Raw genomic sequence first — 22,038 nt, 5'->3', positions numbered from 1 at the left:
TTCAGCCGTGCTAGAGGAAGTAAGTCACAGTTGGTGGACTTTGAGAGCTTAAGATCTCATCCTAGCAGACTTTGCTCTCTATGTTTGGTGCTTGAAGTTCAAAATGTGAGTTGCTACTTTCTGCTCTGTCGCTGTGCATGCTTGCCACTGGGGTGGTGATGGACTCTTACTCCTCTGCAACTCTACGTCCAAATAAACCCTTCCTTCTATAAGTTGCCTTAGTTGTGGTATTGTTATCACAGCCACAGAATAATAACTAAAATAGCAGGATTGCAGTCATTTTATGATTGAATAATACTATGTTTTCTGACTTGTTTCCTCCATGCTGTTAAAATTAACAAGATTTCATTATCTCCTGGCTAAGTAGCATTCCACTATGCATATATGCCACATTTTTACCCACTCACCATTTGATGGAGCCTCCGATCATTTCCATATCTTGTCTACTATAAATAGTGCATCAGTGAGTGTAAGGGTGCAAGTGTCTCCTTGACAATCTGATTCAGTTTCCTTGGAAATATACCTAGTACGGAGATGGATGAATAAATTTCATTAATCTGAAATGAAATGTCAAGTGTCTCCAGACAGTCCGTTTTCTATCCCTTGGACTCAACTTATCTATGGAATGAAATAGTTGAACTAGATTGTGTGTTTCAATTCAAAATTTCAGTAACACAGAATTTCAGAACAAGCTATGCAGGAAATGCCCTCTAGTCCTCAACCAAAACTATTTAATGTGTTGCTGATTTGCTATAGGGATAGCTAGGTTGCTGGAACAAGATGCCCGAAATATAATGACTTGAATAAGATTCAAAAGTTCTTTTCTCTCTTCAGGGACTGTCCAGCTCCTCCAGGCTCTAAGAGTCTGCTTTGGCTCAGAGACAAGCAGCAGCTATGTGTTTGTTCTCTGCCAGCCCCTGTGACTCTGCTTCTAAGATGAGCTCTCTCCTCACATTTTCTGCGGAAATTCATGCTTTTCCAAATCCTGAGATAAAAATGGCTAAAAAGAAAACAATGAAAAATGTCGTAATTTTTCCATGGGAATAAAAGGCTAAAAAGGAAAAGCAGTAGCTATTAATTTGTCATTGCCTGTGGTGACTATATGTTTCTGGATCTGCCTGCTTGTGAGTTATTTCTGAAAAGAAAACATTATATATCCAATATACTTTAAACAAGTCTTATGAACGATATTACAGAAAATAAGTTTTGGACACTAAACAAGCTTTTAAATTGGCAATTTCAATTCATGCTTTAATAGAGGCTGTTAACCTTGCTGGGGGAGCTGAATGTTACATTATTTGAAAACTACTCAAATCATGTTGGGTACCATTTTCCATATTTGAATACTCCTTACAGGCTAAAGCTCTTTATAAATATTTTGAGAAATGAAATGCAAAGAGAAAAATGTAGGAATGTTGTGGGATGCCTCAACACAAAATTAAAAAATATGATCTAAAATCTAAATTGGAAAAAGCAATTCCGTTTTCATGAAAAACCCAAAACCAGGGCAAAGAGGCCGAATATTTTCATCTCTGAAAAATAAGCTGAGCTTAGGTGAAACCATACCATCCAATAACCAATCAACCAGCACTTCTGAAAACACTTTGAGAAGCCAAGGTCAACACTCCTGAGAGGCAAAGTTTCTAGGCTTCATTACTTGTCAGGAAACTAAAGAGCAAAATAACCGCATGAGGCATGTAATAAGGTCTGAATATTAACACCCTTTCTGATGGCCATCTTTTTAATTTTAGATATTTGTGACCACATCACTTGCTTTTTAATAATTTGATTTGGGGAATCATGGTCCTATCTTTTCTCTTTTTACCATTTTGTATTTTTATACGGTGTTGGTGAATGTGCATATATTATCATGGGTGTGAGCCTGAGAGAGGAGAATCAAGGTTAGTGTTGGGAATCTATAACTCTCTACCATCTTCATTAAGGCAGGAGTTCTCAGTTAAACCAAGAGTTCCCCAGTAGGGCTTGCTCTGGGGATCCCCTGAGTGATGGTGTGAATGAGAAGTCCCTCATAAGCTCATGTATTTGAATGTTCTGTTCCCAGTAAAAAGACTGAGAAGAAAGGATTAGGAGGGGTGGCCTTACTGAAAGAGGAATGTCTCTGGGGATGGGCTTTGAGGTTTCCAAAATCCAAACTAGAGCAAATCTCTTCTCTCTGCCTCCAGTTTAAGAATGAAGATGTGTTTTCTATTTCCATCCATTTGTATGCAAAATTCAAGAAGTCCTTGTTTTTTACTGCTGAGTAGTACTCTAATATGTATACATTCCATACTTTCTTCATCCATTCCTCCACTGAAGGGCATCTAGGTTGTTTCCAGGTTCTGGCTATTACAAACAATGCTGCTATGACCATAGTAGAGCATATACTTTTGTTGTATGATAGGGCCTCTCCTGGTTATATTCCCAAGAGTGGTATTGCTGGGTCCAGGGGTAGGTTGATCCCGAATTTCCTGAGAAACCGCCACACTGCTTTCCAAAGTGGTTGCACAAGTTTGCATTCCCACCAGCAATGGATGAGTGTACCCCTTTCTCCACAACCTCTCCAGCAAAGGCTATCATTGGTGTTTTTGATTTTAGCCATTCTGACAGGTGTAAGATGGTATCTTAAAGTTGTCTTGATTTGCATTTCCCTGATCGCTAAGGAAGTTGAGCATGACCTTAAGTGTCTTTTGGGGATGTTCTATCGAGAACTCACCAAGGCCAGCTGGCCTGGGTCTGAAAAAGCCTGGGATAAAACCGGACTTGCTAAACATAGCAGACCCCAAGAACAATGGCAATGGGTTTTTGATCCTACTGCACATACTGGCTTTGTGGGAGCCTAGAACAGTTTGGATGCTCACCTTACTAGACCTGGATGGAGGTGGGTTGTTCTTGGACTTCCCACAGGGCAGGGAACCCTGATAGCTCTTTGGGCTGACGAGGGAGGGGGACTTGATTGGGGGAGGGGGAGGGAAATGGGAGGCGGTGGCGGGAAAGAGACAGAAATCTTTAATAAATAAATAAACGGAAAAAAATTAAAAAAATAAAATAAAATCATTTTAAAAGCCTACAATAAAAAAAAAGAATGAAGATGTAGCTCTCAGCTACTGCTCCACCGCCTGCCTGCCTGCTGCTCTGCTTCCTGCTGTGCATGGACTCATCCTCTGAAACTGTGAGCAAACCCCCAATTAAATGCTTTCTTTTGTAAGTTGCCTTAGTCATAATGTCTCTTCACAGCAATAGAAATTTAACTAAGACACCCTATCTTCACTTTTCAGGATTTATAAGCAGGTTGTCATGCTCAGCCAGCCTTGATGTTGATCTCTGAAGATCTCAACCCCAGTTCTCACACTTGTGGAACAAGGGCTTAACTGCTAGGCCATCTCCCAAGCTTGTATGTTTCTGTCTCTTACTGTTGTATGTTACCTATTGTACATAACTACATAACTAGAAAGTTATGCTTATATGCCACTGAATTTGTATTTTATGTGTCACTGAAATTTATAATTTTTGCCTTTGTGTCTTGACTCAGGAATAATAAGCTCAAGCCAGAACCAGTATCCCTCTCTCTCTGTTGCCTACAGATCTGGATGTAGAACCCTTGGCTACCCCTCCAGCACCATGTCTTCTTCTGTGTTACCATGATTCCTGCTATGCTGATAATGGATTAAGCCTTTGAAATTGTAAGTCAGCCCCAATTCAATGCCTTCCTTATTAATAGTTGTCATGATCATGGTGTCCCTTCACAGCAACAGGACACTGACAAACACAGAAATTAGTTCCAGGAAGCAGGTTATTGCTGTGATTGGCTTGGCTAATGCTTTTGTTTGGAAGAATATGGAATATTTTGGAACTTAGGCCTAGAAAAGAGATTGTACATTTTAAGTTGGGCTTAATGGATAATCCTATTAGGAGCATGGAAGACAGTGTTTCTAAGGGTAACTTAAAGTATGAGGTCCTGGCTCAACCAGTTTCAGAGGAGAAGAATATTAGTAAGTGGCCTACAGATCAAACTTGTGATATATTGGTGAAGAATATGACTGTTTTCTTCCCTTTTCAAAAAAATAATCTGCCTGGGTCTAAATTGAAGAGTTCTGAATATAAACATTGTCAGAGGAGATTCAACACAGCCTAGTATTGACTATATCAAGTAGTTATTAATGGATGGTATTGTGTACATCTATAATGAAAAAGAGTAAGCTGAGCAAGGAAATATACAAAATGTACAGTTTGTAGAGGATAAAGGGCACTAGGAAGTGTAATAGAGCTAAATCCTGTGTTTAAAGAGATAATCAGATTAAAGAAAAGCCTGATGCTAAATGGAATAAAGGAAGTGGTGACCTCAGTGCAAGCTTCCAACTTGTGAGCAGGAACAAAGGAAAAGCTGAGAGCCAGGTGTGGTGGAGCACACCTTTAATCCCAGTACCAAGGAGGGCATAGCCTGGCAGATATCAGAGTTCAGGGTCAGCCAGGTCTAGAGATTGAATTTCAGCACAGCCATGCTTAGATAGTGGAGGAAACTAAAAAAAAAAAAAAAAAAAAAAAAAAAAAAAAAAAAAAAAAAACCTAGTTAAAAAAAAAAAGAATGTATTCAAATGAAGGGCCCATGTTCTAGCCCTAGCAAACAGAAGAACTTTGTAACTTCAACCATGTGGTTCTGATTTTAGAATAAAGAATAGAAGAAAGGGATTGTGGACTCTCCCTTCACAACTAAGGAAAGTTGCTGAAGTCAGGCATGTGTCAGGGGTGTCCCTGCATGAACGTTCAGAGAGGCCTTTGTGTGAAACTGAAAGTGAAGCCCGGATTTCCCTGGAGAACCCAAGATGCTGGAGATACAAGAATCATGAGATACCTGCCAAGTAGAGCTGCTAACAGGGAGTGAAATAAGCCCAAGAGAAAGAAGTGTGTTGCAGTAAGCAAAGCTGAAACCATTTGGAGATCTGAAGAGCTCTTCTACATCAGACATCTAGATGAAGAATTTGGAGTTTGCCCAGCTGGTTTACAGACTTGCTTTGGTCCAATATTTCCTCACTATGCTTCCTTTGGAATGGTAATGTACATCCTGTGCCATTATATGTTGGAAGTAATATGCTTTTCTATTTGGATTTTACAGAAGATTACAGTTAAGAGATTGTTATTAGTCTAAGAAGAGTCTTTGAACATTGGACTTTTAAATAAGTTTGAGACTATAATAGACCATGAGGACTTTTGAAATTGGACTGAATGCATGTTCCATTTTGATATGAAGGCCAGGGAGTGGAATGTGGTAATTTGACTAAGATTTAAATGCTTGGTCACCAGGGAGTGGCACTGTTAGGAGGTGTGGCCTTGTTGGAGGAAGTGTTTTGCTAGGCTGGGCTTTACAGTTTCAAATGATCAAACCAGGCCCATGCCTGTTTTTTCCCACTGTCTGCCAATCCAGATGTAGAACTCTCAACCATCTCTTCAAAACCACATCATGCTGACAATGGACTAAACCTTAGAACCTATAGGCAAGTCCCAATTAAATGCTTTCCTTATTAAGAGTTGCTATGATCATGGGGTCCCTTCACAGAAACAGAATACTGACTAAGACAGTCATTAAAGATACTTAATGATACGTAAAATGTGATTTCTTTTTAACTACAGCATAGGGTTAGTTAAGTGGGTAAAGTACTTGCTATGCAATCACACAGACCTGGGTTTGGATCTTTAAACCCCTGTAAAGCTCTGCATAGGAGCATCTGTGGCTAATCCCAGTGCTTCTGTTGCAGGGTAGGAATTAGATAGGAGAACACTTGGAAGTTCATGGGCCAGCAAGCCTGGCACACATAGACACAAACAAGGGAATCTGTCCTAATAAACAAAGTGGAAGGGAATGCCCAACACCCAAGGTTGTCCTTTGTCCTCCATATGTGCTTCGTGGCTCACTCACGCATGGACACATACTCACACACAGAAACACACACATAGCACACAGAATTCTGGTTCAATAATTTTAAAAATACAATAATAATTAAGATACAGAATTACAGGAATTTCTGACATAACTTCTCATCCTGCATCAGGATCATTAACATCCATGGGAAAATTGAAAACATCATCTATGGTCCACACTTCCTAGTTGAAGTAGATAGGTTACTGCCCCCAGATTATAGCTTGGCAATAAGGGGGAAGATAAAATAGTCAAGAAAAGCAATTTCTTTGAACCACACAGAATAGAAATCGCACACGTACTCATCTCTCAATATTATTTAAGACAAAACTTGGTCTAGCTGTTACTCACACTACCTCGAGCTAGGCTGCAGTGAGCCTAGCAAGAGAGGAAGGGTAGAGGTGAAGATACAGAAGTTTCCTACAATATCTAGTGTTATATACTTAAGTTCTTTCTTTCAAAAGTAAGTTACCCATATGGTCACATTTCTGAATACACATGATCTCCTCAAAAATAAGATTAAGTAGTTATTTACTGCTAGAAAATATTTCTCTGATGAGACTTGAGTAATGAACTGGTCTATGGGTATCACAATATGCTACTAAGGGATGTTTTAATACTATGTCCATTTGGCACAATAATAATAATAGGTTTTCCCATAGGGACCTGGCCTTGTTGACAGTGTCAGGGATGGGTTTCATACCTTGTGGAATGGGTCTTAAAGTACAACCAAAAAATGATTGGTTACTCACATAACATTCATGCCATTATTGCACCAGTGATCATGTCTTGCCAGAAAGGTCATTGTTGTAGTTCACAGGGTTTATATCGTGGTGGGATTGATTGAAGGGGAATACACCAGATGAAGGGGAATGTGAATAAAGTAATCCCACATTATCTCCAACTAGGGCATAATAGGTGGTTTTTACTTAAAGGGAAACTCATAGATCACAATGGGGAACAGGAATGGAATCCAGCATCCAAGTGTGAGAGCAGAGAGAGAGAACATGAGAACAGCAGGCATGCACCTTTGGTACCCAAAGCCACACCCAACCTGGTCCAGCCTCTCAAAGGCTATTGACGGAAGGAGGTTCCCCATTACCTCCCCCTTTTGTCTAAATATATTCTCTATAAAAATATTAAGTTATTAAAAGAAGCCATAAAAGAAACTAATACCAAAAGTATGAAAATAAATGAATGTTTCAGACCTTAAGAAAGGAAGTTAAAGTAGCAATAAGTTTTTATACAATCAAATATTATGTTCTTAAATATACAGCAGGACAAGCTGTTTCTTTGTCTTTAAACACAGTAAAAAATTGAGGGAGCAAGTGAGCTTGAGGAGCAAAATAATTCATATTTTTGAACACATAAAATATTTAGGTACAGGTAGTATCAAGATCATGACTGTAATACCAAAGAGATAAATAATGTGCATACTGATATAAAGACAATAATAAGAAAACTAGAGAAACACAGGGCAATATTAATAAAAGATAGTCCTCTAGAATAATGAAAAGAATTTCCAGATATATTAAGCTATTTATATTTTAAATGTCTGTATCTGTAATGTGTAGTGGATTCAGACAGAAATAAATCACAAGAAGGCCACTGACATTCTCAGGTTGATGGTTTGGCATTAAAACCATGGCCTAAAGTAGGGATAAGCTCTTGGTTATTTTATGGAAGAATGAAACTAGATTCCTGACTCTAAACTTGTGGTGGTGGAAATAGAACTCAGTGTGGATCAAAGACCTGAAGCTTGATATTAGAGTCAAAAAGCAGAAAAAAAAATGTGTCAAATTCTAGGAATAAACAAAAATTTCTTTACAAAATGGAAAGGTTATAAAGAACTGACAAGCAGAGTACAAAGAGAATGGTCAACAGTGAGAATGGACAAAGTCTCTGCCCGTATGATGTGGGGTTCCCCTCAGTATGCTGTGAATAAAGTTAAGGAAGAATCTGTTCTGGCCCATGACAGAGAAGAAGAGAGCAAGATGGAAAATCCAAGCAGAGACAGAGAAGGAAAGAAGACCAAGTCAGAGAGATGCCATGTAGCTTCCGAAGAAGAAAGATGTCAGAAACTTACAGGTAAACCACAGCCCCATGGCAATACATAGATTAATAGAAATGGGATGATTTAAGATGTAGGAGCTAATTAGGAATAGACCTGAGCCATTGGCCAAACAGTGTTGTAATTTATATAATTTGTGTGTTTATTCAGGTCTAGGTATCTGGGAAACAGAAGCGTGGTCTCAGTTTACACCCATCTTGCAGGGGATTAATATATAGAATATATAAAGAACTCAAAATCTTAAACACCAGACGCCTACCTCTTACCCTTACTTCGGGCTACTAAAAATCTTTACTGAAGACAATTGAACTCAGAGTAAAATACTCCTTTATATCTTAGCTTACCCAAATGATAATTAATACATTCCCCCACAAGAAAAGAAACAAAATATTCACAGTGGCTGCTTGATACCAATTTCCTACCGTGCCTATCTCAGTAAAAAGTTTTTTTAAAAAATTCTTTAAGCTTAGCCAAGAAAAATCTCTCCTTGAGTATTGTGTTAGCTTCCTTTCTCGTTGTCTTGGCTGAGTTCCTCTGTGTATCACGTACTATGCATGTACTGATAATGAGTTCTTCTCTCTGTTACAGCTCCTCTTGAATGCTGGCCAGGTACCTGCCACTGCATTGGTTTCTAAAAAGCAGAGAACTCTAGGAAATACCACTGGCTTCATTTTTTTCACCCAGAAATACTGAGAGACCACAATGTCCTGTCCGCTAGATCTTTCTGGGTTTTGTGTGTACTCAGCTACTGGAAGGATCTTTTCATAACACTTAAGCAAAATGAGAAAACATGTCCTCTTGAAATTTTTGTGTTAGCTATCTTCCTTGTTGCTGTAAGAAAATTCCTGATGAGAAGCAATCTAAGGAAGAAAGGATTTAGCTCACCGTCTGAGGGTGCAATCCTTCATGGCAATAGGAACTTGATACACCTGATCACATTGCATCGCCAATGAGAAGCAGAGAAAATAATGCCTGTGCTTAGCTGTCATTCTCCTTTGCAGTAAGTCCAGGACCCCAGATCATGCAATAGTGCTGCCCACATTCAGGATGGGTTTTCCAATCTCAACCAATCCTTCATAGTCAGCCTCAGAAGCTAAGCTAAAGTAACGCCTCACAGACATGCACAGAGGTTTGTCCTCGGTGAGTCTAGATACTGTCAGATCCATAACCAGTTTTAACTATGACAAACCAAGATGTGGAGGAACAGACACCTTTTATGAGTTACTAGCAAATATCATTTTATCAAACTAGTTGCTTCCTGCATGAATTCTATCTTTAAAGCTTTCTTTCATGTTGGCATTGAATAAACAACTCTGTTCAATATAAAAAGGATATTTGCTAGGTCTACATGAAATATGCATGCAGTTTTTTCTTACCTTTATTTTTGGACCTCTAAACCAGGATGGTATGCTTTTGTAAAATTATACCGAGGTCATATCAGTAAATGCCCTCATGTGTCCAGTACTTCCCATATCTCCATAACTAGTGATTATCTCCCTATCCATAATTCAGCTTTGGTAGTATGGCCACTCTCGTCAAAATGCTTCATTCAGTGTTTGCTGCATTCAGAAATAATTACTTCAGTGGGAAGCAATACAGAAATTGAAAATAACTCCTAAGCTTGCTATATGTTCAAGTCAATGAAATATTGACCATATTTTCTGATGTTGCAGTACTCCCTTCACTTTCGCCCTTTGAGAGCTGTTGTAGAGGCCAAATGTCTGGCCTTGGGCTCAGCATTAAGACTACGCCTATGTTGTTGGAATTGGAGCATATTGGCCCCATTTAGCCTTCAAACAAGACTAGTCACATGTAAGTGTCACACCGATTCATTATTTAATGAGAAAAATAATGATTCTAAAATGCTTTACAGAAGAACCTGGGGCAGGGAGGGAGGGAGCTTTTGTTTCATTCCCAGAGCTATCTCCAGGTGATATCTCACTGGTCACTTAACCCCTCTAGACCACAGTCATTTATGTGACAAGCTCACACAGGATGACTCACCCCTTACTACAAGATTCTAGAACAGTGGTTCTTAGACTTCTTAATGCTGTACCCTTTTAATACAGCTCCTCATACTGTGGTGATCCCCAACCCTAACATTATTTTGTTGCTGTTCTGTAACTATAAATTTGCTACTGTTACAGATCATAATATAAATATCTGATATACAGGATCTCTGATAAATGATTCCTGTGGAAGGGTTGTTTGGCTCCCAAAGGAATCGTGACCCACAGGTTGAGAACTACTGTTCTAGATGGAAAGACCCTTTACCAAACAACCAAGTTAAACAGTAGCTATTACAGGAACAATCTATCTGAGTGCTGAATGCATGGATCTGAAGTCTGAGGTGAGGGCCAGCTTGATGATCTGGAAAAGATCTCTCATCATTATGTGAAAAAAATGGGCTCTTTTTTATATACTGCAGAACTCATCACCATATGGAAGTTATGGGATCTTATATACTGCGGATTAGGAGGGAGGATTCCATAGGCAATTATGTCAAACACTTAGCACCTCACTTTCAGCTAATAAGTCATCCGTAACCAGTACTAAATAAGTCATAACCCAGTAAATATTTCATATTTATAGGAAAATAGTTCCAGGCACAGATGCCACACTAAATTTTTATATTTCAAAATAATTATTACAGAAGTGTTGATAGGACCACAATCTAGCCAGATCCTAGAAGATAGGTGAAGGGGAGAAGAGAGGGAAAGTCCAGAGGCTGACTCCCTTCTTTAAACTGCTGGAAGACTGTGAATGATCTATACAAAACTCTCATACCTTGGCACCCATTAAATGGCTCTTGGGCCACTGGTGTGTACTGTAAAATGTTAGTAATTTTAAAACATTGTCTTGACTAGCAGTAACTAATTACGTTTGCAAGGCGTATGCTCAAATGCTCTGGGTTTCTTTTGCTTCATTTAAATTTTACACTCAGTCACTGGCCAGAAGGAGTTCCATATAAAGAGGGATAATGCGGAGCTGTCAGAGGCCTGAAGCAGTGAATCACAAAGGAACAGTTATATTTGATTTCTTTTTTCTAATCACTCCCCAGAGAAACTTCATTCAAATAATTTGGTCTTATGCAGGGCTTGAAAATTTAGAGAGGAAAGTGGATAAAAAGAAATCTTAAAGAAAAGTTTAAGATTTATTAGGATTGGAGGAAAGTAAAGAAATAGTTCTATTTTTGTTACAAATATTGCAAGCCAATTTCTGTTTCCTGGACTTAATACTTGTGGTTTGCCCAACACAGCCATTTCATATTTGTTGTAGAAGCAAATTTTTTCAACTTCTGGTGATAGAGTAGGATTGAAATAATAACCTAGCTTTGCAATACAGGTTAATGTTGACCTTAGATATAAAAACATATTTTCTATAATGACAATCATGCTATCCTCCCTTGCTTTTAAAATCAGTTCCAAATATTGCCTACAATGTAATCCCCACTGCAAATGATTTTATACATTGAAAGCTCTCCTTTGACTCCATAGTGCCTTGAAAGTCAAAATGAAGGGTCTTGCCTGATTGGTCAATACCATATGGCGTGTTTCTATGGGGAACTGGGCCCCATAGTTTTTGCAGCTCACATTTAGCCTGTCCCGCTCCTTCTACTTGTCAGTTATTTCCTTCTTCTTAGACCCTCCCTTGAGCCCTCTCTGTACTCAGCTCAAAAGGCACTTCCTTCCAAATTTCTCTTTTCAAACTCTCTGTCTCTAAACTTACATATTTCAAATACATTTCCTGACAAAGAACCTCACCAATAAACTTCCATGAGTATACCCTTATGGTTCTTCAGGACTTTTAAATTTGATAGAAAGCATGAAAAGATATTTTTTGAGTTAACCTTCTTCATGTCTCTCATTCCTGAGCAAGCTACCTCCCTTTTGGTTTAATTGAAACTAGGGTCACCCGTAGTAGCAGTAAGCCAACAGCTGTTTGTTGAGACAGGTCCTATTTTAGGCATCAAAATCCCTGATTTCTTAGAGCTTGCCTTATAAGAAGAAGAAAATAGACATGTAAACAATGACTCCAGAAAGAACAAGAAGAAAGCTGGTTTTCAGTGGCGGTGGCATTGTGACTGCCCGTGACAGATTCCCAAGATTTTGACCAACACCACTTCCTTAAGAAACATTCTGTAAAAGTGAGATATCCAGAATGTCTTATCACAGATCTGTTATTGCCTCGCAGCCCTCTCATTCATTTCACAGAAGCCCGTTCCCAGCTACATCCTGCCCAATCACAGAACACAGTCAGTGGGCAGCATGATGCTATTCCATTGCCACCTGGTGACAGTCCTCCTCTTGTATTCTAGTCTCAACCTGAGATCTGATTTCTCCCTAGATGAAACCTTAAGTTTATGGCAACTATTCATTCACTCTCACTGACCTTGGCTTACAGAGGAAGCTAATATAGTCCCAGAGGCCGTCAGAGAAGCTCGTGCAAGAAAGTATCAACAGCAGATGTGAGAACTTCTGAAATAACAGTGCTTTTCCATTATCGATGGGGTTAGCTTCTACAGGTTGAGTTATCTGAGGCCAACTATTGTTCAAAAATATTATATAGAAAAATTTTAAAGTATAAAAAACAGGTTAGGAAAGTGTCTTTCTTAGAAGCATGGCTAAACCCTATGATGTTGGCAGGTCAGGAAGGCCTAAGAATAGCTATCAGGTGCTTCTCTAAGGGAAAAACTGAAAGCTCTCAGCTTATAAGAAAACTATATACTAATGTTAATAAGATCTACAGTGTAGTAAGATATTTTGAGAAATGCTACATTCACATTTTTATACTTTCTTGATTTCATTGCTAGTCACTATTTATCTTTTACAGAACTTAATCCATAAACTAAACTTTATCCTATATATGTATTATTGGAAAGTCATGGCATGTATAGGTGCTAGGATCATCTGCAGTTTCAGGTGAGCCGCTAGAGCTCCTGGAATGGACTCCTGAGGAAATGACAGATGTGTTCACCAGATTTCAGCACTGTGATAAAAAATGCCTGAAAAAAAAATACTTAAAGAAAAAGAGATCTTACTGACAGATAGAAATTTCAGTCCTTTGTCATTTGAGTCCATACCTGGCAGGCTTTCTGAAAGGCAAAGCATCACACTGGAAAGGGCAGAGTGAGGCAGAGCTGATCACCCCTAGTGGCCAGGAAGCCAAGGAGTAAGGGTATATTCCAGAGACAGAATATACCCTTCAGAGACTTAACTCTATGAATTATTCCGTAACCACTAGTAGCCTATTCAGCCACAAAGTCACCAGTGCATTACTTTATGGAAAGTTTTCAGCATTCAGTCACCTCAATTTCCTCACCAACTGGCAAGCAAACTTTCAAAACATTAGCTTTGGGGAAAACATTTCAGCAAACCATAGCAGAAGATGGGCTTTTATTGTTTGATCCCTACCAACGAAAAGGTAACAGAAGGGTATTCTCTGTATATTTCCCCCTGTTTCTTATGATACAATATTTCAGCAGAAAATAAAACAATTTCAAGAATTTTGACACTACAAATACTTTCAGACCTATAAATATCAACGTAAGACCTATAGAGCTTAGGATCATTGTGTGAAGAGGATTTTGTTAAATTTTTAAATCGCTATTTAAAATTGACATAGTTTTAGATTTTCTCCAGTAAACTATGAAATAAGGAATATGATATTGCTTTAAAATATGATTGAGTAATCAAAATCTATCAGTAATCAAATAAAATTTTGCTATTACTATGAAAAGTTAGATGTAACCAAAACAGTTACTGTCTTGAAATTACAAAAGACCGTAAATTAACTATTTAAAATTTCTTATTCCCACCTATATTTATTACATTTTAAGATTTTGGGGGAAAAATTATTTCTAACAGACTAACATTCTATGAGAATCCTCAAGTAAAATTCAGTTTTAATTATGAATCAAATATTAAGGGCACAGATTGTCTTTTTGAGAGGGTACAGGTAGAATCTTCTACTTGGAAGATCTGTAGTGTATCTCAGGGTGACCATTAAGATAGGAAGTTGTTCTGTTTTCTTCAGAAGTTTAGAAAATATTTAAATGTATTCTTTTAAAACTTATTTGTTGGTTATTTCTGTAAGAATTTCGATGCATTTTTCATATATCCCATTCCTTAACTCCTCTTAGATCCACCCTACCTCCTTTTTCACCCAACTTTAGGATCTCTCCTCCCCCCTCTCTCTCTCATTCTCTCCACAGTTTGACATGACCAACTGCTCTTGGGTATGAGATTGGGTTTACCCTAGAATGTGGTTGATATGCCAGAGGCCACTCATTAAATAAAACGGAGCCTGCAATTTCCAAAGCTGTAAAATGCCAATAGCTTTTCAGATAAGGACAGAATTGTGTCTGTCTTCACTCTATGCTGAGATTTTTGTCTGACCTGAGCTTTCACGGGTGTGCATGCTGTCCCAAAGGACATACTTGCTCTTCTGCATTTATTGTTTCCCTGTTTGCAACAGCTAGTCTAGTAAATGGCAACAACCTAGATGTATGTCCATCAGTGGAAAAACAGATAATGAAAACATGGTATATTTACAGCATGGAATATTATTTAATTGTTAATAAAAGTTAAATTTGGGGGTAAATGTACAGAAATGGAAAAAAATCATTCTGAAACAAGGTAACCCAGCAAATAAAAACAAATATTACATACTTCTCATGTGTGGCTGTTAGCTTTATAGCATTAGAAATGTGTTTTATTTGGAATACCTAAAGCAGTTTGGAAATAAGGGGCCACAGTAAAGGAGGGGCTCTATCTTAGACACTATTCTATTGCTGTGAGGAGACACCATGACCTAGGCAACTCTTATAAAAGGCGTAAGGATTCAGAGCTTAGTATCATGGCAGAGAACATGGCGGCCGCAAGTTTGGAGCTGGAGAAGTAGCAGTGAGTTCTACATCCACGTGCCACAGGCAGCAAGAAGAGACCGCCACGTGCCCTGGATTGGGCCTTTGAAACCTCAAACCTGAAGCCCAGCGACACACTTCCTCCAAAAAGGCCATACGTACTCCAATGAGGCCACATTTCCTAATCCTTCTCAAGTACCACCACGCCCTAGTGACTAAACATTCAAATCTATGAGCCTACGGGAGCCATTCTCATTCAAACCTCCACAAGATCTTTCGTGCAAGGGGAAATAGAATATAGTGTTGTGGAGGAGGATGGAGGACAATTAGAATGGGAAGGATAAAATGGAGAGGGGAAGCGGATGCCACCATAGAGGAGGGAACGCTGGAAAGGATTATTTAACACTAAAAATCTTTTTAAAAAGCCGCATAGATACTACTACTGCATAGGATTCCTAAAACATATGCCTATATACAAACAGTAAAGCTTAAGAGTGCTTATCCAATAATGGGGAGAGAATACCCCGACTAAATACCACACACTACCAAATAAAAACTCCAAAGCAAGATAGTGGTTATTTCTTTTTGAGCCAGTGATGTCCCATAGATCCCAAGCATTATAGGCTATTGCCATTGCTGCCTCCAAAACGTGATGGTTAAGACCCTATACTGATGCAGATACTTGAGTCATAAACATAAAGAAATATAAAATGAATTTTATTCAATATTCATTTGAACACTTTATAACAGCATATAAGATATGAATTGTACCCTACCACTTTTCAACTTTTATATTGGTTATGTCGTTATACCCTACAGCAACCATTTTTATTTTTACACTGGATTTCATCACAAGACACTGAAGTCAACAATCAAGTGACTTAGCTCAACCTGTTCTGTTATCAGGTAGGTTTCGTGTGACTCCGAGAAGATTACAAGTGGCATCACAGGCTGATCTGGTATAACTGCAGTCAGTAAACAGGGTGCCAGGAAACCATCTAGACATTCACGGTGGTCACCTGGAAGCTGTACAAGTGGCTCAGATGTGAGTCTGTGCTCACAAACATAGGAGCAAAGACCAGGGTCCTCACCACCTGGCCTCCATGCCACAACCAGCAGCTCCCTAGTCACAGCAGAGACACTGGACCTGGTCTGGTTGGTGAGGAAGGTCATTCGTGGAGAAGCTTACATCTGCCTTTTAGCAACAGGAGAGGAAGAACCTAATAGGAGGAAAGGAGTTTTTCCTCCTTAGAGTCTTCTGCTTCTGTGCAGAACATTATCTCATGTTATCTCCTTTACGATATAGAGACAGAGATATGTGTGTATATTCCTATATATATTCATATATAGTATTCATATATATGAAACAAGATAAGAAGCAAGTCAACGGCTAGGGAGATGGCGAAGTGGTAAAGTGCTTGAGTTTGGATCCCCATCACTTCTGTGAAAGCCAGACACGTACATGTGTTAACTTGAAGAGTCCCAATCATTTTCTTGTGAGACATATTAAGATACCAGCTTGAGAAGTAAGAAATTCATTGGCAGATTACATTAGAAAAGAATAAGTAAATCCAAGAATAAGCGCAGAGTTGCTCCGTTTGAAATGTTAAGATGCCTTAAAATAGTATTTTCCAAGAATTTGGGGATTAGTAAGTTAAAAGAACATTTAATTGTTTTCTTGCTTTTCTTTTTACTTAAAATGTTTCCTTTTTACTATGAACATTTTCAAAGATACATAAAAGATAAGAAATAAGCATAGTAAATCACCACAAAAACCCATTCTCCCATAATAATCTCTGCCAGCAATGTTTTCCCATAACCTACTCAAATGTTTTAAGTCTCAGGCTATTAATATAATTCTAAATTTTGCTACAAGTTTACTCAAATCTCCCTAACATATTTGCTTAATACTCGCTAGTATTACCTTAAAACTTCACAGTAATTACTTAATGTCCACTAATATCTAGTAACTCTTTCAACTAGCTACTATGTTTTCAGTTTGCTTAAGTATAATATATGAGTTAACTAATTTGATTCTGCCATTATACATCGAATGCATCTCAAAACATGCAATATGTGGTAAGTGTGTGTGTGTTAAAACTAGATGAAATTTTAATTAAATAAAATAAAAGCAAAAATAAGATTCCAGGAGGTTCTACACACTGTGGCTAGTTGATAACATCACTTTAATTCAGATTTATACTCTATTTTTCCTTCTTGAAGTGCATTTGTTAAACAAACCATAAAGTTTCCAGTGAGACCTTTGTGACTACTTGCTGTATGCTCACCATTCAGACAGATCCAAGAATAATTGTACACTGTGGACCTGTGCTTGCAGAATGTTGATCAAAACTTCCTTTCACAAATGCAAAGTAAGACAATTAGGTATCTAGTCATGCTTGGATAGCTTTGTCTGAATAAACCCTTACATTCCCCATGAAGGACACAGGACTCTATTGTAAACTGTATTCCATGGGAGAAGATATGGGTTTAGCGATGGTCTTTAATTTGCTGGACTGTATCTCACATCAACCTTGGTACAGGAATTGAACATGCATCCTTCTGTGTACACATCCCTGGCTACCAGGGTGAGCTGTTCTTCACTCTCCTGCCTGGCCCTGCCCTGCCATGGCCTGTCTTAACCCTACCTTACTCTTGATAATTGTCTGCTACAGACGCAATGACAGAAATACTGAGCACTTCTTGGCTAACTTGTATAAGCCTTCACATAATCTATTCCTACTCATGCAGTTATTTCAACAGCTTTAGCATATTGTAATGACCAGCAATGTGTTTTTTCAAGGCTCCACAGTAAAGTATATCCTGAGACACAGTAAGCTTTCCCATAAGAAGGAAAAGGAGTGGAGTGAAACAGAATCTCTCCCTATAACACAGGATGACACTGAATCCACAATCCTGCATCAGCTCCCAAGGACAAGAATTACAGATGTGAGCAGCCAGGATGGAACACAAGCTTCATAATCGCACTCTACTCCTGGGAGTCCTGGAATGCAAGGGCAAGGTGAGTTGTGCTGTGGGAATGAGGCCGTACAACACTGTAACACTGCAGTACTCCTCGTATACTACAATAGGTCACTATTCGGCTTTTTGATGTCCAGCGTCCCTTTCTCTAACTCTCTATTCTCTGCTCCAGAAACCATGTTCTTTAAAGTCAAAACTTTAAATTTTTGAAAGTCACACATTTGGAATTCAAAATGGCAGGTTAGAAGGAAGTAACAGACATAGATGGAAGCCTAGCTTCCATTGAGAGTAAAAGGAAAGCTAGGTGACTCTTTTCTGAAGAACAAGTCTGTTCATAGAGTAGACAGGCCCATGGGCAAATACTTTTTACTTGCTCTGCCCATATCAAATTGCAGCTTTAAATGATAATATACAATTCATAGATCCATATGAAGTACAGTGATTGATCAATGAAGACCTACGCAACTTCACAGGCAAACATCCAGAGCTGCCATGAACCCATGTGCAGCAGATAAAGCAAAGAAATACCCCCAAAGGGACTTAGGATCAGGGACCCTTGGTCCAGTCTATCCACAGGGTGACTCCATTCAGATGTCACTGACAACCCTGAATGGGCCAGGATGGCACAATAAGACTTGGATTTCCAGGGAAATCAGCCAAAGCATAGCAGGCGGACTGAAGCACTGGCTGTAGGCAGAATCTTATTTGTCCCATATAAGAGCCATCAAGGTATTATCCAGTCTGGAAAAAGAGGGGCAATAAAGACCCTTGGCATCCTACTTTGCAGACATCATTCCTACCCATTCCTTGTTCACATGGGTTGGTGTGTGGAGGGGAAAGTATGTCCCTGGAGAAGCTGAAGAAAGCTGATTTTTCTCCATGGTGACATATTCCCCATTGCATTGCTATATGCTTAAGCAGGTGTTCAATTACCATGAATTTCAAAATCCTCGTGTGCAAATGGAGATGATAATATATGCCTCCAAGAGCCGCTGTAAAGATACAGTGAACTAATGTGGGTGTGTATCTTGTTTACAGGAGGCAATGAAAATGCTAAAAGGTGTTATAAATATTTTTCTTCTAATTACTTACTAACTGTGCATTGGGCATTAAGTATAGAGATCACGAAAAAGAAAAAAGGAATAGCAGTTTTTCTTAATAAAGAATTTTTCATGCAACTGGGAAAAACATAGCTATGAATAACACATGAGGGCTTCTAAGCAGGAAGGTGAATGGAAATGTTTTAAGAAGGCAGGGAGAGGATGCTTAAGGACTGCTGGATTTAAACATATTGGGAGGTTTTCCAAGCGCAGAGGGATTTTTTACTCAGATGTGACTCATCAAGGACTGAGAGGTGAACGGCAGAGAACAAAGGAACCCTCCATCCCAGAAGGCCTGGATCTTCACATCAGTTTACAAATGATAGGCATGGCTTTTTTTTTTTTTTTTTTTTTTTTTTTTTTTTTTTTTTTTGCTGGGAAAATGTATTTTATTATTTAGCAAGGTAGTGAACATTTGCTATTTTGGAGGATAATTCATTTTGTCATTAAATAGAGATATTAAATTGTGAGAGTAAAGGAAAGCACACACTTCAGGAAGAGGCCCTGGCTTAATTCCCTTCTCCTCTCTTTACACTGAAGCGCTTGCTGTTCTTTGTCAGTCGTGAGTGACCCCAGTTGACTGGCTTAGCCTTCAGATTTTTCCAGATGAGTCCAGTAATTGTGACAGATTGTCCCAGGGAGCACACAAGGCTGGAGCTTCCTTTGGGGCAGCTCTTGATTGCTGGGGGGCTTTCTGGCCCCCATGTCCTGCTTACTACTGTCTATGATTAGACTTGGAATAGGCATGGCTTTTTTAATAAAAAAAAAATGCAATGCTCAACACCACCAACACAGCTTCATCTTTTTTTCTATTGTAACAATAGTCAGAAACACACCCAACAGACACATTGCCATCCTGAAGGCTACTTTGCAGGCTACAAGTAAACTCGGTAATAACCTCACTAACATGGATCTTTCAGAACAAAGTTCTGCTGGCTTTCACACTTAACGAGGGAAATGCCAGGAGTTTCCTAACTGGATCTTACTAAAGTTCAGAACTTCAGTGTAAAACGATGCCAGGGCAGCCAGTAGAGGTGGGAATATCGAAGGCATCAGCTGCTTGTCAGCATGAAGCAAACACAAGGCTACTTGGGTGGCATTAAGTGGAGGATTTGGAATAAGCGAGATGATATCCACTTAGAACCTGCCATTCGTTCCCTGCACAGGTCACAGAGATGTAGGTCCCACTGTGAAACCACCCCGCTGGAGGACCAATGGCGTTCCTCTAAGGGCCCCCGACACTGGCTACTCAGTGCTCTGCACAGTGATATACTATTGGACTTTCAATATTGGGTTCAAGGGGTGAGGCTAATTTGAAGCTTTTCCCAGTTCCACTGCATTAAGATTCTTACCAGAGTCAAAGGCTACCGTACTTCTGTTGCACAAATGTTCCCACAGAGCCAATATCATGCGTCAGCACACTGGCACTGAACACAAAGATGAGGAGAGACAAGCGCTGTGTTCTTGGAGTGCCAACACAGACTCAAAACTCTGGAAATTTCCAGTTCTCCTCCCCCATATCACTGCTCTCTCATTCTCTCTACCCCAGTTTCTCCTCACAGCTTGTTTTTCAGGGCCTTTTGCTTCTACTGGTGTTTTGTGTGATTGAAGATGGGCCATTCCCAAACAGCAGGGAGCATTCCATCTGGCTAGAGTTTCCTTGTCACCTCGAATTAATACAACTTGCTCTCTCTATGTTAGTGGGTGACATGGGAAACTTTCTGCTGTTGGAATCAGGCATGGCCACAGTGATGACGTATTCCCAGATTTTCTTCATATTTTAAAAGTAAGTGCTGACTGCCATGAGAGTTTGCTGTCATTTTCCTTCCTACAAAGATGATGAGATAGAATATAAAATCTGGTAGAGAGCAGAGTGTGCCCATTAGAAGTTAGCTATGGCAGTCTTGAGCACTGGATCTTTTCACTTTAAGTGTGTACAAACAAGTACTACCGCTGCTCATAGGACATGCAGACCCTTGTCTCCAACCATCACTGATTGGAAAAGATCTCCAAGGCCCTGTGGAGTCCATGGAGTTCTTTGATATCTCAAAATGCTATCCAGAGGCCTCGGAGGTTTTGCATTTGCATAAGAGATACCTGTTCCAAGAGAGGGCTTTGGCAGGGAAGGCACTATGTCCTTTTAAAAGGAAATGGGTCTGGCTGGATATGGACACTGCTTTGTATGCCTCAGCCTGCCTTTTACAAAATAAGCAATTACATGGCATGTGGGAAACATTCCAATGTTGGCATCGGATGGTTGCAGTGGCCTTGGACTGTTCACTCAACTGGTGTGGTATCACTGAGACCCTCTGCTTGCTTCCTGCATTTCATGTACATGGGACCAAAGAGGATGGGATTAGTGAGGTTGTGAGGGACATAGGAAGAATTGATAATCAGTGCTGCTCACATAAATGCAATTAGCCCACAAGTACCATTTGTTTTTTTCTCATAGACACATTTTAAAATAGATAGAAAAATAAATTTTAATATTTCTTTTAATCCAATTTACTATGTCAATATAGAAAAAAATGTATTAATGTAGAAAATTGCATCCTTTCTTGTATCAAGTCCTTACACTGCATATTTAGTAGTTAAAGAACTTCTCAATTTGGAGTTGTTATGCCTAAGTAGCCATAGGTGCTGGGTGACTACTGTTATGGACAGCATAGGGACATGGAAGGTCTCAGTCTCCTGATGGAGTGAAAGCAGGACAAGGGACATTGGTCCAGCTCATTGAAAACCAAAGGCAGAAGAGTGTGTTGACACAGTATAGCTGGGAACTCTGAGCTGATGCCTTTGTCGTCATTAGTCATCACGTGGACTGCTGTATATTCCATGGACCAGAAATGTAGATCCAATGTTGGTCAGAGGTTTTACTCAGCATTTCTAGTATTGCACTAAAGGAATTATTTCCTAGATGTGTTTATCCCATGTGGCAAGCATTCCTGGAAGTGCTAGGAAGGAGGAGCTGGGGGTGAATGTGTCACCCAGGCAGCTTTCTATAGGACTAATTACTTGGAGTGAACTGAACAAGAACAAGCTGATCTGACAAAACATTCAACACAGTATGTATCCTCTAACAATGATCAAGACACAGTGCCTAATTAAT

This window comes from Microtus oregoni, unplaced genomic scaffold (assembly GCF_018167655.1).
Source record: "Microtus oregoni isolate MIOR12 unplaced genomic scaffold, Mior012 000006F_ref0000085, whole genome shotgun sequence".
In the NCBI taxonomy this organism is placed as follows: domain Eukaryota; kingdom Metazoa; phylum Chordata; class Mammalia; order Rodentia; family Cricetidae; genus Microtus; species Microtus oregoni.
This window is presented reverse-complemented; position numbering follows the sequence as displayed.